The 16,986-nt window shown below is 41.3% G+C and overlaps 1 long non-coding RNA gene across 1 annotated transcript; it reads right to left on the bottom strand.

Moving 5' to 3' along the window:
- Positions 1–136: 136 nt before the first annotated feature.
- Positions 137–16,218, bottom strand: LOC134164128 (uncharacterized). The gene is made up of 3 exons (XR_009965007.1): positions 16,128–16,218; positions 9,032–9,309; positions 137–723 (listed from the first exon to the last, which is right to left on the bottom strand). It is a non-coding gene; the product is annotated as an uncharacterized LOC134164128 (long non-coding RNA).
- Positions 16,219–16,986: the final 768 nt, after the last annotated feature.

The following is a 16,986-nucleotide window of genomic DNA, read 5'->3' on the forward strand; positions in this document are numbered from 1 at the left end:
ATACGATATTAACAAAATAAATCAATTTTAAATAACTCATTGTGTAAGCTTACAACAGAGTGGTTGTTTCTGGCATACCTCAGGGACATTGCACAGGACATTGCACACCATTATGAATGAATGAATGGGCCTTAGCTGTACTGCAGTAATTTGTTTTAATAAAGTCTGAATATACACTGAGGTAATATTTGTGCAATCCCTAAGAGTGTTCTTAGGGCAGAAATTCACATATTAAGAGAACAGTGTTTATTTACATTTAAAGAGCAGTTATGGACAGAAAAGAGGCTCTAAAAAGGCACGAGGAGGATCATATTTACTCTTTCCCTGTGGTTTTAGTTCAGACTTGCCTGGTGCACAAGTCAAAGGTGTTTTCTTTTAAATGACAGTTACAGAAACTTCACAAGGGATTTGAAAGCCATCTGCTTTTTATCCCCCTATACACAACAGACTGCCTGCAACTATATTTAACTGAAGAGCTGGCAGCGACGAGAGACTCCAGATGCCCAGAATCTTCTTAGTCCTTTACAAGCGTCAGTCCTCCTCTTAGAAAAGGAACGCTTTGGTTGGTGGTAAGTGAAATCCATATACGTAGTAGCAGCACTACAGAAAAAGCACTGTTTTCAGGGCGGGAGTGGCTTTTTGCTCTGTTTTCTAATGGTAATTCGTTCTCCTGTTAAAAATGTCAAGAAGGGAATATTATACTTGGTCTTCAGGAAAGCCTTCCTGCGGAAAGTTGGACAGAGACATGTTGGGTCCTTTAAGTAAGGTTAAAACCAGAATATTGCATGTATGAAGTTTTGTATTCTCCACAGCTATACTGGAACTGTATCTCGGATCAGTCCGATACTAAACTGTTCTGAAGGCACTTCCTATGTTAACTTGCTTCTGCAGATGCTACCTGTTTCTTTCAAATTTATGACAGCTCCTTGGAAAGTTTAGTTCTGATTCCAAAATCAACTGTTTTTAAAAGAACAGAAAAAATCTCATTAACAACATAACACACAAAAATAAAATGCTAAGATTAGAAGGTCCAAATTCTCTGTTGGTAGCCAAGCATCCACTGCCATTTGATAAAGGCTAACCTGTGTTTAATTCTGGCAAGACATCTTCTTTGGTCACACAGTGTTTCAAATAAAAATATTATTAATTGTAGGCTCTTATGCAGTATATGTATATTTTTTGTATGGAACTCTTTTTTTGTAAGGACAACTTCTTTCTCTTCCCCAGGCTACCTCCTTACTAGAATACATGTTTCTTGATATAGGGATTAGATACATTTTTTATTGGGGCAGTTCACTCCAACATAAAGGTAGGTCTGCTGCTCCTGGATTGCTGCTTCAGCAGCGGTGGAGCTCGTGAGAGTGCTGCAAAAGCATGATGCTGAAGATAAGGGTGGTATGGAATTTCCAGGCTCAGCACTGCTATCAGTTGTAGCTGTCTCTCTCTTTCCAAACAACAATATCCCTTCTGGGCAGCAGTTACTGATGTTTGGCTTTGACTCTGAAACAAATCTTTGCAAGCTTTGGAAAGTTTGAATGTAATCATTTGGCTGCCTTTCAGTTATCTCAAGTGAACAAAAATGTTTTTCATCTGTTAGGAACTTTGTTCAGCTCAAGGCAGCTGAAACTTCATTCCAACACTTCACAAGCTTTTATGCTTTTCGCTTTAGTGTTTTGTCAGATTCAGGATGTAGACTCTCTACAGAAACTGCTTAACAAAGGGAATAAAACCCAAACACCCAATACTGCTGCAGAACTCAATTTCGTAGGGAGTGCCTCTAAAGAGTAATGTGTGGAAGAAGTACTTAAAAACATATTTAGAAGTACAGCTATAGCTCAGATATATTTCTTCTAATGAAGAAGATCACAAAAATAGTCACCAGTGCCAGTCCAAAGGGGATAATGCTAATTGACAGAGCCTTTAAGTAAGCTTTATTCAAAATGGTATACGTAAGGTCCTATTAAAATAGCAGGTCTGCATATGAGAACTCTGTGATAATTGAAAAATTCCTCCCTTTAATGCAAATGCTTTAACACAACATTATTGTTGTCAGGTATTCTTTCACAGCAGTAAATTCGGGCTAGGCTTGACTTAATGATGTGTATCTTCTTTTAAGTAAGTTAAGGAGCATGCACAATAACAGTCTTCAGCAGTTTTTCACGAAACTCAAGTGATGCTTGGTAGTGTGACATTAGTAAATCAGTGCTAAGAGTCTGAGCCAAAGATTCCTGAAGTAAATGGAGCCTTTTTGTCTGACTTCAAGGGACAAATGAGCTATCATATACTGAAGATATTTTGTTATTATTACAGCCTTAAAATATAAAAAGCTGCCTATGATCTGCATAAGCACTTTCAGAATGCTTTTCCAGGAAGAAGAGTGAATCCAGAAGAGTATAAAGAGCAATTGGGAACGACCAAAAGATAAATTAACACCTTTAGCAGCAATCTGTGTGTGAAGAAAAAACACTATTCTGTCCACTGATGACAGGAAGTGTAGCTATATCAGCTTCATCCAGTGTTGGTACAAAGTACAGATACACCAGACTGTACTCTGAGCCAAACTGGTTTGACAGGGAATCTGTCCTTTCCCCTCTTCTAAAACTACATATAAATCCAACCTGCTTCACTGGAAAAACAGAGGAGTGACAGAATGCGTGATTCCCTTTAATCAGAATATACCTTCTTTATTTTTTAAAGACACTGTAATGTATTTTGCGCTTTCTGCGCTAAATCACAAGACTCAGAGTGGATTCTTTTGGGGGGGGCAGGCTAAAACTGGTTTTGTGGTTTTTTTGTTGTTGACTTTCACAGTCTGCTCTGGTCTGGAGAGATTCAAAATGGAGATTCTCCAGCTTAGTTTTCACAGACCATGCATTCTTGTAAACAGTTCCCAGGACAGAATATTTTAGTCCAATACCATTTATTTAATGGAAGTGCACTGGCGCTTTCCTATTTTTCTTCCTCCCTTGCTGCCTTTTGTTGAAGCATATTTCTTTTGGCAATAAGCAGGAAATGAATCACTGTCAGCACTTGAACCATCAGGTACTCATCAGGTCCTAGCAATATCCAGTAATTAAAATGCTACAGGTCAGCTTAAGCTACAGAATTCACACCTGGATCCAAAATTTCACCAGTGTTTTGGTTCACAGGAACTGGAGAGTTGCTCTAAGCTCAACATGATTCACAAAATGCAAACGGTATTGGATTTGATTACAATACTTCCTGCAGCTGGTGTTTGTTTCTGTGTTAGACAATGAAATATAAGAAGTTTGCTGGCTGCAGGGACCAGCAGCCACATGCACACAAGCCCCGGTGCGAAGTATCAGTCAAATGTTGTGCTTGGTATTATACAGAGAATACTTCTGTTCTCTCTCATTTGGCCCTCTCCCTAAATAAGCTCAAAGACAATACCAACAAAAGATATCTATGGAGACTTAAGCAGACCAGGGTGATAATGTACAAAAGGAAAACACAGTGGCAATAAGCCCCTGCAAAGCAAATAAACAGTGAAGAGTTCTGGTTAAAGAAATACTAAAGATTTCTAGTTTGCAAGTAAATCAATAGTGTTCTAGAGACAGTGCATTTGTGTATGAAATACCTGTTGCTGTAGGGTTCTGGTTCTGTCTAGGGGCTCTGTATTTCTGAGGGAAATAATAATAGCAATATTAACAAAGATAATAATAGTCCAAAGCCCCTGCCATTAGCTTAACTGGGGGCATCCGTGCATAATACTACAGTACAATCAGGAAATCACAGAACCAAAATATTAATGTTGGAATGCTGGAGAAGAAAGGACAAAGAACACAGGATAAGCACAGAGTCTATGTTAGGAAACACTACTCTGAATACACAAACTCTGGGAGAGGAAATAAAATCTTCCCCAAACCCTGCTTATCTGTAGAAAAGGAACAAAATAAACTGACATGGGTTTGCCCCTGTGAAGAGTCCGAGGCGCCGCATCAGCTCTCTCCTGCTCTTTTTGCAGGAACTGTTTTCACTCCACATGTGACTGGACTGTTGACTACTCTGTTTCCTCATATGCAAGTTTACACATCTAGCCACCCTGCTGTTATGAGGCGGGGTGTAGTCTGCAACAGCCACTGCTAAGATAACTGCTGTCTCACTTGTGATATTCTCACAGAATATTTCTTGGTGGTAATGTAGGGGAAGGGATAGAAAATGTCCAACTGGGTTTTCAGAGCAATCAGCATTTGCCTCATTAATTTGCATATCTGGATTTGGAAAAGAGTGACATTAATGGAGCTCTTAAAATCTGGCTTAAAGCTCAACTGAATCCTTTGGACAAAGTCACTGAACAAAGACATTCAAGAATAAATTATCAAAGTCTGATAACTGTAAAAGTAGCTGCTGATAGTGACCTCAAACCACAGGCACCATAACCACCCAAAGCATGGGCTAGTGAAAAGCAATTTGGAAACCTCAAACATATCAGCAAAACCGCTTTGTGAGGTAATCAGTCTTATCACAAGGGTATGCATGCTTTTCTATGGATTACAGTGGGGAGCAGGGGTTATGCAAGTGACAGCAAATCAAAAGATGAAACAGAAGCACCTGTAACTGGGAAAAAGTCTAGAAAAGCACCTTCCACCATACTGTCACCGAAATGCTGTGAACTGGACAAAAAAGAAACACCTTGATTCCTACTGTGTCTGGGGGAATATGTCCCTCTATTTGCACACCTTGTAAATTCACAAGATTGCATCAAAGATATCTAGTACGTTTTGTGTCGTTAGGCAGGATGATGCTCTCTTCGAAGATGGTGAAGTTTTACAAGAGTCAAATTTTATTCCCTGTTGCAGGATTCCACTGAAGATCTTGCTCCTGCAGGTTTCAAAAAATCTGGTGCTCTAAAGCTCTTTGTCCTTGGTAGAGTCTGGGTACTCAGTGAGATCTGTGACTCTGCAGGTCCCTATGGAACATGGAAATTCTGTATGATTACAGCTGCAAAGCGAATGAGTTCCTTCAACGACACACCTGAAAAAGCAGGTCCAGCAGGCTCCAGAGTCTGCATTCAAGACTATTCAAAAATTCTGAACTATTAGGCTTGTGTAATATTAACCTAAAGCCATGTCCTCAGCTCTTAGGCAAAACTCATCTCATCGTCACCACCTCTGTTCATTTCCATGGAGCTTTGCAAATGCAAACACAACTCGAGCTGAGTCCCACCAGACATGATGCCAGGGAGCTTGCTGAGCTGGACTATGACGGTTAAAGTTTCTGGGCCACTATCTGACACAGTGTACAACCTAATACAGTAAAAACCTCCACCGCTGGGCTCTCAGCTTGAAGTGTCAAGTCAGCAGTCAGAGATAATGATGGAGCGGTTCCAGGGACGCGCTTCTGTCAATCTGCAGGAAGGTGTCTGCACCTGTATTCTCACAGATCTTGCCATCCACCTCTGACATACCATCACACTGGCACGTCGAAACCTTTAATGAGCAAAATCAGCTTCTTTTTCATACTCACTCTTTGCTCAGATTCAATGCAAAGAGTAGATTTAAATTTTTTTATTATCATAGTTACATAAAACAAACTTCAGATGTAAACCTGTGCTCATTTCTCAGATAAACATTGCAATTTATTATTAGAATTATTTCATAGCTAACCACTTCTAAAAATGTTAAGATATACACAAGTAGAAAAGGATTAAGGAAGCTTGCTTGGGATTCTAATGTGTATATATAGACATTGCCTTGCAAGGGAAAAATATTCATCATTTTCAGTGGTGTTTTACTGCTGCTACAATCCTGCTTGCTTTACTGAGCAAATTGGCACCAAAAAAATGATTCCACCATCTATCCAGCAACAGATTTAAGGAAATTGAGATATAACACTGTGACGTGGTGGTTCTGCCTGTGACTTATGAAGGTGGAGGACTTATTCAAGCCCAGGGTAAACAAACACGTCAGGATGAGAGACACAAGAGTTTTTGCTAGGGAAGAAATAACAAAAATAATCTCCTTGTGCTTAGGAGGGAAACCAGGGGCCCACATTTTGCAATCAGCTCACTACAGACTTTCAGAGGGAATGGGCTTTCAGTAAAGGAATGAATCAGTTTCCAGACAAGCTCACCTTCTTCAGTGGCTGCGGATTGACAATATATCTATATTAACTGTGCTGGGAATTGCAAGTGTGACATGCAATGAAATATTTATGTTATTGCAAGCACTACATACTTACAAACTGCAAATTCCTTTAACTTTCACTGGCAAGCCTGTTCTCTACTCCACACAGTACAGGCTCACAAAGTCTACATGCTTCAAGTGCTGCAGTTTAAACTTCAGAAAAGCAGCTTTCTGGCCCAAGATGGAGAAAAGCATTTGTAAGATAATGTCATTATTCTTTTCTTACAAATTTATTGCTTATTTGAGAGCTCTAAAAATTAAGTTCCTATCTGGAAAAATACGGTCTGTCTCTCTGTCATTATGTCCTCTTCATCAGTCCCTGCCTGATGCACAGAAATTTTGGTCAGGGGATAAGATATTAGGAGACAGCAATTGCCTGAATTCAAACCTGTGCTGGCAAAGAGCAACGAGTCCGTTGCTGTGGTGATATCTTTTGTATGACAACTGTTCTTTAGGTAGTTCATTGAGTCACTACCTGACAGCAACAGATCCCTGCTAACAATCCATGTACCATGTTGCCAAGAAGAAACAAAGCTGAATGGGCTTTAACATCATGTAATGTCATTTCTTCTCCCAGTGATATCAGGATATGGAGAACATAATTACCTTCAGTAACATGAATATAAATCACTGAAGACAATAATTATATTCTCTGATTATACAATCAGTGAAAAAGCAGCACATTTCCAAAAAGGCAGCAAGTGAAACCTTCCTTAGTGTGCCACAGTGATCTCCATCCCACCCGGTCAAGCCCCTCTCCTAGAGGTTTGATACTCACTGATACACACTAAGGCTTTTATTACTATTACAGTTGACTCAGAGCCAACCAATTCAGATTACCACTGAATTTCAACTTTAAAATCTGGGATATGAAGACATGAATTACATGTTTCTAACTAGCAACAAAAAGGGCATGCTTATTTGCCAGGGCTAATTGCATTCACTAGCACCTACCACAAGAGCCTTCAGCAGTAGGATGATTTTAGCACTCTTATTTATTGACTGCAACTGAAGACAGATAAACTTTCAAAATATACAAATGCTTGCAGCATAATTAACCTGAATCTGGTTTCATATGGCATTCCAACACGACGGACTTCATTGTGACATCTTTAAACGATGAAGCATTTCCATTCCAATAGGCTCACCATTGCTGGGTAACAAAAAGTGACTTTGCTACAGAGACTGCCACTGGTCTCTGTAGCTCAAAGAGGAAAGGTCACTTGTGCTCAGTCACATCAAGAGGCCTAAGAGGAGAGACAGCACCGGGAGCTACTCCAGAAACCTGAGCATCCAGCCAAATATGTGCTGACTATAAGGTCTAAGGTTGCATAAAGCCTCCTAAAATCTAGCCTCTGCCAGTGAGGAAATTCACTTCCAACTGCAACAATAGATTCATTATAGTAATTTGGTTCATCAAATGCCATGCAGCAGGTGCAAATAGGTCAGGTTTCAGAAGGAAAGCTCCCATAAATAACTAAAGTATTTTTAAGTGAAAAAGCCCACAGAGAGCTGTTTTTCTCTCCCTCTGCCCCCAGTCCTGTTTGTCATGATTTGGGCTCACAGGTCATCTCCCAAAAAAACCTTGAATAAACATTCCACTGTGATCTCTTCTCAAATCACAGTGAATTCCCTCAGCATAATGCCTGTTTTTTTCATTTCTTGCTAAACAAGAAGAATTTAAAAACTGGAGGGCAGCTTGCTTTATTTCTACATAACTGAGAAGTTGAGATTTATTTGATGTGATCTCCAAGTGAAGTGTGGAGGGAAAACAGGATACTGTATCTGGCAGCAAATATGTGGCAATCACGCAAAGTAAACTCTTGATATGTCTGTAATCTCTTTGTTGGCTTATCCCTGATTCAATTTAGGGCTCTGGAAAAAGCCACCAAACCTCTTCATGTGAAGTGTGATATGGAACTTATTAGTCATGGCAATTTGCTTCTCATGGGACACCAGCAGTCAGACAGCATGGTGTACTGAAAGAAACAAACTGAGAGGTGCAAGTCCTGAGTCTCAGTCCTCCTTACAGTTATCAGTGAGAAGAGGGTTCCAGGTAGAGGACACATGAAGGAAAACCTGTGGGAATGTTTGACTTACAGACTTTGGGGTTTGGCTTTTGACAGTCTTCTTGTCTTTTCTTTTCTCCAGCCCTTGGTACACAATTGAATGCATTTGCTTTAAACCCGTTAAATCAGAGGGATGGAAAAGGTGGTTGCAAATTGTTGAGGGCATGTAATTCTAAAGAGTATAGGCAGAAAACCAGAGATACCTCCAATCTCTCTAGGCTTCATTTTTCTTGTACTTTTTTCTTACTCTTTTTCAGTTCTCAGGTGACAAGACACTATCCACTGAGAAAAATGGACTCCCCTATGTTTGTCTGTGTCCTTAAAAATCATATTGTCCACTCTGTTCCTTCTACCTCATTCTAGAAGGGTGAAAAAAAACATTATTTCAGGTGGACAGGATATATACATGGGCAACAGATGCTTCAGATACTTACACATCCCATTAGTCTTTGGCAGAGGTGACATGAGGGTAGGATATTTGTCAGACGCTTAAAAATACTACCAAGGCACATGGGGCTTGAAAGAAGCAGCAGAATGAACCAGGACTTCCCTTCTCACCCAAATATCCTGAGCCTTACCTAAATCCCACATGAATTGTACCCGGCTGCGTAGCAGCTCTTGGGTCTCACGCTGCTGGTTTGCTTGGGTGCATAGGAGAGGGGTCAGCAGAGGAGTCAGCAGAGGAATTAGCAAGTAAAAGCAAGGAGGAGTGATGGGGTGGAGGCAGAAAGGAGGAAGGAGCCCACAGTGGGGACTATCAGATTTATGTTTGGTGTCCAATCAGCAATGGCCAGCTGCCAACAACCAGCTCCTCACCTCCCCATGAAGCACCTCTCCCGCAGGACTTTTCCAGCCTTCCCCTATTTTTTCCCCAGGGCTGGTGGGGGAAAGTGGCAGCCTCCCAGCAGCAAACTTGCAACACTCCAGCACCTTCTGCAGCCCTGCAGGGGGTAACCCACACCTCCTAAGCTGTGGGCTGGAACCTTGTACAGTGGTATCATTGCCCTGGGGTAGGGCGGAACGGCCTCTTCTGTCAGGCAGAAGGGTCAAGGCAGGGTTTGGTGCAATGTGAAGTGGCAGTTCTGCAAAAGAAGCTTGAGAGCATTTGAAAACAGCTGTTATTTCACTGCCCAACTCAGTGCAGTGCACTGCCAGCTCCAGTGTCTGGTATACTGCTAGCAACACCACCTACCCAGACTGACAAAAATAACCAAGGACAAAGTCATGTTTTCCTTTCTTTTTAACTGCTTTTTGTCTAAATAAAATCAGGGTGAATCATGAAAAAAAAAATAGAATAGTTTGGGTTGGAAGAGACCTTGAAGCTCATCTACTTCCAATTCGCTTGCCACGGGCAGGGACACTTTCCTGTAGACCGGGTTGCTCAAAGCCCCATCCAACCCAGCCCTGAACACTGCCAGGGTTGGGGCAGCAGCAGCTTCTCTGGGCAACTTGTTCCAGTGTCTCACAGTAAAGGACTTCTTCCTTATATCTAATCTAAATCTACCCTCTTTCAGCCTAAATCTATTCCCCTTTGTCCTATCACCACATGCCCTTGTAAAAAGTCCTTTTCCAGATTTCTTGTAGGCCTCCTTCAGGCACTGGAAGCTGCTCTAAGGTCTCCCCAGATCCTTCTCCATGCTCTCTCAGCCTGTCTACCTAGGAGAGCTGCTCCAGCTCTCTGATTGTCTTTGGGGCTCCTCAGGACTCGCTCAAGCAGGTCCATGTCCCTCTTGTGTTGGGGGCCCCAGTGCTGAACACAGTACTGCAGGTGGGGTCTCACAAGAGCAGAGTAGATGGTGAGAATCATCTTCCTTAGCCTGCTGGTCATGCTCCTTTTCATGCAGCCCAGGATACGGTTGGTTTCTGCCTTGCGAGCGCACACTGAAGCCGGGTCATATTGAGCTTTAAATCAACCAACACCCCCAAGTGCTTCTCTTCAGAGCTGCTCTCAGTCCATTCTCTACCCAGCCTGTATTTGTGCTTGGGATTGCCCTGACCCAGGTGTAGGACCTTGCACTTGGCCTTGTTGAACTTCATGAGGCTGGCACTGTCCCACCTCACAAGCGTGTCAAGGTCCCTCTGCATGGCATTCCTTCCCTCCAGCATGTCAACTGCATCACACAGCTTGGTGTTGTTGGCAAACTTGCTGAGGTATTTCAGTGTCCTTTGTAGTGCAAAGTAAAGTAAAATTGCTAACCATGGGGTGAGTTATGCTGGCTTAGCAAGAAGCTTGCTTCACCCCACCAGTGGGCCCTTCAACATGAGCCAATTTCCCAGGATGGTATGTGAGGCTGCGCTGTGGCTCAGCAGCTCCCCTCCAGTGCATACATCTTACCACCCTAGTATCCATCTTACTGTGCATCAACACGTTTTAGGATAAAAACTTTATGGAGATTTTGTTTTTTACAGGTTCAAGTTATTCAGTGAAAAAGCAAAAATTTGGAAGGTTTCATTTGTGTTTGTCAACCACTTTTTTAGCTTCCTCCCTTTTTTCCTCCTTTTTCCTTTAAAGTATAGGCAAATATATTTTTAAAACAACAGCTCATTTAGCTTGAAAATAAAGGAAGAGGCAGTGAGAAAATCTGAGTTACATAGAAAACATATCTGGCAAATTTTAAGGAAAACACTTCCAAATGTTGACAGCTCTTTAAAGTGAATTCCTTTAGCTAATTTCCTTAATTTTTTTCCTGAGTTATGAGACAAGCTGCAGAAATAGATGGACTGAGGATTATATTTGGCTGTATCTAGCATCTCTCTGTAAATTCTTAACACTTTGTTCCTGCTTCTCTTTCCTTTTCCTCAGCTAAAATGGTGCTGAAGGACATGTCAGGCTAAATCCAGCAGTCTGCTGAGAAAGTGACCATAGCCTATGCAGGAACAAGTCTGTTGTATAACCAGCAGGTCTCTTATTCAGTTGTTAGCAGGATGAAGCAGATTACGACTAGGAGAGAGATACAGTGCAGATGCTAGTCCTCCCAAACTCCAGAGTAGTCCATGAAGAGATCGGTAACCTTGCTACTATCTGTAGCAGCTCCTTGGGTATCCTTCTCTTGAGAGGCACATAAACTTTGAGGTAGTGAAGTGGATGTTGATGATAGTGGAATCATAGTGGCATAAATCCATTTTTTACTCCCTTCTATCAGGCTGTTCCTGCTTTGCAGTTTTCTGCAAAAAAAGGAAGATAGGGATGCTGGGTCAGCCCCAGCATCTCTGTCTTCCAAAGTGACTGTAGAGGTACTCCACTACCTCAGTAAGAAATATCCTCCTTAGTATCCCAAGAAATAACAGATAAACACTATGATGGGCTAGCGCAGGCTCACTCCAAACACCTTTGTTTAAGAAGGAAATAGGCTGGGTTCTCTTGTATGACTCTCCCTGTCCCCCCGTTGTCTCACCACATTTTTATTCTTCCTGACTGAAAAAAATCACTGACCTGTCTGTCAGTGCCAACTCTGCTTCAGTGAGCTGCTTCACACATTTGTTCACAGAGGGCTGAATGATGGACCAATGCCAAAGTCCTAATCAAGAGAAAAGCTACCAGTAGTTACAGCTTCTCAACATCACACACGTTTCTGAGTGGGACTGATTAAGAGTGTTGTTTGGAAAGGGGAACTGTGTCAGTGATGCCACATCCCATAAATTAGTTTAAGCTGAGGTAATGTGTGTGCCAACATACAGCAATATATCTGCTAGCTCAACAAATCTGGTAAGCAAATGCCTGGGAGAAACAAGACCATCAATATTTTCAGGCATTTAATCTGAGTTGCACAACTGAGAGGACCCTTACAGAAGTGCCAGTGCATGCACAATTTAGTAAAACACTAAAAACTTTGCATTTTATTTTGGTTTTTAGTGGAAAAAGGTATCTGAGGAAAAAATATAATAATTTGGTATCCAGACTCAGTTTAGCTAGACAGGAAGAATGGTCTAGTTCTCAAAGTATGGCATGTGCCACTAGGGATTCCTGAGCATTAATCCACCTCCTCTGCATCCTCTGTAGCACTCTGTAGAAAAGTCATTTAGTTCTAGTCCAGACGGTGAACTTTGTATGCTGCTGAGCAGATTAGTCATACAAGTGTGCTCCTTTCTGCAGGACTACTCATGTGAGTAAGTTATCAGCGGGGAAGGGGGAAGCAAATCTGGCCCTCTGTATGGAGTCACATAGGGGGAGAAAAAGCTACCACAAATTTTAATTGGTCTGGCCTCCTTGGAGGAAAAATTATCTACAGTGGTGTTAGAAATAGTAAGAAAATTAAGAGACCTTCCTGACAGGAAAATCTGTGAACTGGAACAGTAGCCTCTAAGTAACAGCAGCTCTATTGACTGTTTCAAATACAATTTACTGGGCTAAGAAAATCACAAATGCGGGGAATCAAATAGACCCATCTCATCAGGGACATTGAGTAAATGAGTCAGTAGGGCTTTTCTATTTGCACCACCCACCACATCTTAGAGCAGGTAACTAAGACACCTGAGAGAAGAGCATGTTTGCTGGTGATACGATCAGAGAAATTAACCCAACCAAAAGCCACTTAGAAATGTCATTTCTTTTTTGAACCAGAACTGGAGTGTTGTTTTGGAACCTTCTGGAACAGCAACTGGAACTAAACCCTCTCAAAATTTACTTCAGTTAATTAGCAAAGGGAGGTGGTATTTTCTGTGCCTGAAGCTCTGTTCTGCAGCATCTTTTCCAGCAACTATTACGGGTCAGTTCCAAGTTACTAATGTGGTTAACAAACCGTAAGTGGCCTGAACTGAAACTGAGCAGGAACAGTTCCAGTTCCAGATAAACCTGAACTGGAACAGAGATAAAAAACCAACTTGCTTGACAGCCTGATGGGATACATCCTTGCTGATGCTTCAAATACCTAATCACATGGATTTACCTGATTTACCATGATTACCTGGGAAATCGGATTTAAGGCAATCTTTCTTTAGAAAAACACATTTTGGAGAAGACTGAGGTTCTCAATGACTTCTTTGCCTCAGTCTTCAACAAATGCTCTAGCCAGCACTGAGGTCAGGCTGAAAGGCCTGTAGTTTCCAGTTTTCCTTCCTGTTCTTTTTGTACAGGCGTTATGTCAGCCAACCCCCAGTCTTCTCACACCTGCCTACTAGGCCAGGAGTTCTGATAAAAGATGGAGAGTGGCTTCGCGAGCTCATCTGCCAGCTTCTTTAGCACTAAAGAGCGCTGCCTTCAAGAGCACATCGTCCTCCACCAGGCAACAGTTGCATTTGTGCCAATGACCATGTACAAGTAGTCTTCTTCTCCCTCCCCCCATAGTCTATTCATTCTTTCCATACCAGAGAGTCATCTGTCTGAGCAGAGCTTAGTCCATTTTCCACCTGAAAATCTTGCCCTTTCAGAAGCCCATGACTTCAGAGGGTGGTTGTTCTCATTTCTGGGGAAAGAAAGGAAAACCTCAATGAATTCCAAAAACTTAGTGTCACCGATTATGTTGTATTATCCAGAATCAAAAAGCTTAATCACCATTTACACTAAAGTCTTTAGCACTGCTCAGGCAGAAAACTGTACTGTCTCCTGCTCTCGTATTCCTGCACTCTTACACCATCAAGATCTTGAAAGTGCCTTAGAGTTAATAAAGATGAGGCTTGTGGTTTTTACAAGCATATGGAGGATATGTATATGCATATGTTTTTACAAGCATATGTATGGAGGATGGCAGAGAAGTCCACAGCCAAGTTCAGGCCCTGACTCTAGCTTTGCGCTGTCCAGATACCCAAATTAGTTTAGAAACAGTTTAGCATGGAAACCCACTTGGGCTAACTGACTTCACTGAGAAGATGAGAAGCCTTCATACACAGGACTGAGGTTACTTACAGCTGGCTCACATCTCTCTCCAACGTACTACCCTTAAGGCATGCTTGTACATTATATGACAAAAATTACATTGCGTTATTATACAAACTCAGATGGGGCATGAGGGAGCTAATACACGGTAAATACCAAGTCATAGGAAGTTCACACAGTCAGCCAGCATATTCAGATAGGTTGCTTGCAATTAATAAGCTGCAGGAGACTGAGAGCTGTAACTGGAAAGGCAGTTGGTAGACAGCCTGAAGAACAGGTCTGTTATTAACACTCAGAAGCGTTAGGCCTGCTTGGAATTTGTGGAGGGCAAGAACTGTATGTTTTGTGCAGCACTTGGCAGCGCTGCCAGTGAAAAGAAAAAGACTCTTCATAAGCACTTCAGTGATCCTTTGCTTTGTTTTCCCTTACCTCACCCTAACACCTTTCAAATTACCTTATTAACATAAACCACTTGCTGCATTACACAGATGTTTAGTATTTGCAGCACTTTTGCAGAAGTGATCTTTACACAATGGCATCTGCAGCTGATTTACATTTATTTATCCAACAGTGTTTTCAAGTCTCTTGCCCAAAATCAAAACAACTGCCCTCTCAGTGAATGCAGTGTCAAAAGAATGCACACATGCAAGGCTGTCTGAAATTTTAATTGCAGAAAGGTCAGGAAGTTCAGGCTGAAGGTTCCCAGAGCAGCGCTAACCCCTTTCCCCTGTGTGTATCACGTTGTTACAATAGGGTCTTTCATTACATAATCAAACAGAATGGCCAATTCAGCCTGTCCTTCAACATTTAAAAACCTCTCATACACTGCAAAGGATTCCACTCCCTTTCTGTCACCTCAAAAGAGCTTCTTTACTACGCTTTTGGATCCTTAGGAGTGCTAACCATGATCCGAAAAAAATCCCTACAGAACTAGTTACAAGGGAACCTGAATGTCTAAGTAAGGATATACATTCAACAAGGTGCCAAGTACATGCATATCTTGAAGAACACCGCTGGACTCACTGATTAATGCTTTTATTTCAATGTATGTACATCTTTAAATAGTTCCTAGGTGAGATACAGGACCCCAAACATGAAGGAGGAGATTGATTCCAAGTTCTCCTAATTGTTGCTGTGATATACAGATGCCAAAAAGTAGATTGCAGCGAATCATTTTTCATTATGATAAAAAACCCTAAACAACTGTTTTGAGATGGATTTGATGAGTTCATGAACAGTGTTAGAAAAATTAGGGAATAACAACATTAGATTAGATCTAGAGAATCTGCAAATTTTACCCTACCCTGTGGTCCTCTTTCCTCTACGCTAATTTGGTTTATGCATCAGTGACTCGGTTCTGTATCAGGCAGTTCAGGTATTACTGTCATCTCTCAATAATTCTGGATCAGCTGCCAAAACTGGTGCTCTGTAGGAGATTTCAAACACTCTCAGAAAAGATTGAATCATTTTATGTGGGCAACCAACCAAAGCAAGCCTCTGCTGACAGCTTCAGTGGGTCTCACTCCTTCACCTGGCATGCATGGAATGCACAGGGTGCTTATATGAATGCTTGGGCATCAAAAAGATGTTTCCTTTTTTTGATACAGTATGTGCTCATTTGGGAAAGAAGAAAACTAAAAGATTGTCCTCTGTAACATCTTAAAAAGCCAGAACACTGCAAACAAAACAAAAAACCCCACAGCAACAAAATAGATACTCTCCATATCAGCAAATCTTTTTAGGTGGTGATAATGTACAAAAGTGTGAAATGTCTTCTTTTCTTACTAATCAGTTCTATTATAGCAGAGCCTACAAGCTGCAACTAAGCCATCTTACCCGGTAAATTCTCTACACAGACAAAGGAAGGAGAGTCCTTGTTAGTGGTTCTAACACCACACTGACAAGTGTTAGAAGTTTTATAGGTGGGAAATAGATCTTTAAAGTCCTTTCCAACCCAAGTATCATTATGAGTCTATGAAAGCAAGGTGTGAGGAGGGTTAATTAATTTCTTTCAGGTCATACACGAAGCCTATGGCTGAGCAGGAACTGACGCACAAAGTTTCCCAAGAATGGGCTTTCACTGTCAAGTAACTTCCTTACCAGCCAATCTAGGAATACCTGTCCATCCATGCTTTATATAGGTCTGATTACCCTTCATGTTCTTTCAGGAGTGAGCCAAATGTGTCTCTGCAAGAGGAAACGAGGTACTCCCAAGAAGACAGTCCATTCTATGGTCCACTGCAGACAGCTGGTATAGACTTAAACTATAGATACAAACTACACCTAACCCAGGACCACCTCTGCAGCATGAGCTCAACATGCTTTGTGCTGTCAAGCATTCTGACGAACCCTCATGTTATATGCAGTGTGTGTAATTTATACCACTGAATTCATCTGATGAAATATTATCCCTATAAGATACAATACAGTCCTTGTTGCAGGCGTTTTGAATGGAAAGAAAAAATATTTTGCAATATTGACCATATCTAGGGCTAAATATGTAATGCCTTGGGGATGTGAAGTTGTATTCAGTGTGCACATTGCCACCCTTGACTAGAGCAGGTTAGCTTTCAGTAGTACAGCTAGAAGCCACACTGTAACACCACTTGGTCTGGGAAAGATGCAACGTAGGCGTATTTGCATGATCAAGTGGAGGACTGAAAAAGCAGCAGAAAAGCAAACAATTTATTTTCACTAAATTGATTGACTGTTCTGTTAAAACTAATTGTAAGCCATTGGAGGGACATGATAAGGTATAATCACGATAAGGTATATATATATGTATAATCTTATATATATAATACATATAAAAGGTAATCCCAGCCTAGGTAAACTATCAGCTTTGACAAAAGCAAATCTCCAGTGATGTTGAGTGGAACTTACACAGTTTGGATCTAGATTCAGATTTTGAACCTTCTCTTCTATGTATAAATCTAATACTGTTTTGATCAAACATGAA

Source organism: Pezoporus occidentalis, unplaced genomic scaffold (assembly GCF_034315485.1).
Source record: "Pezoporus occidentalis ecotype Australia unplaced genomic scaffold, CSIRO_AGI_Poc_V1 ctg211, whole genome shotgun sequence".
In the NCBI taxonomy this organism is placed as follows: Eukaryota; Metazoa; Chordata; class Aves; order Psittaciformes; family Psittacidae; genus Pezoporus; species Pezoporus occidentalis.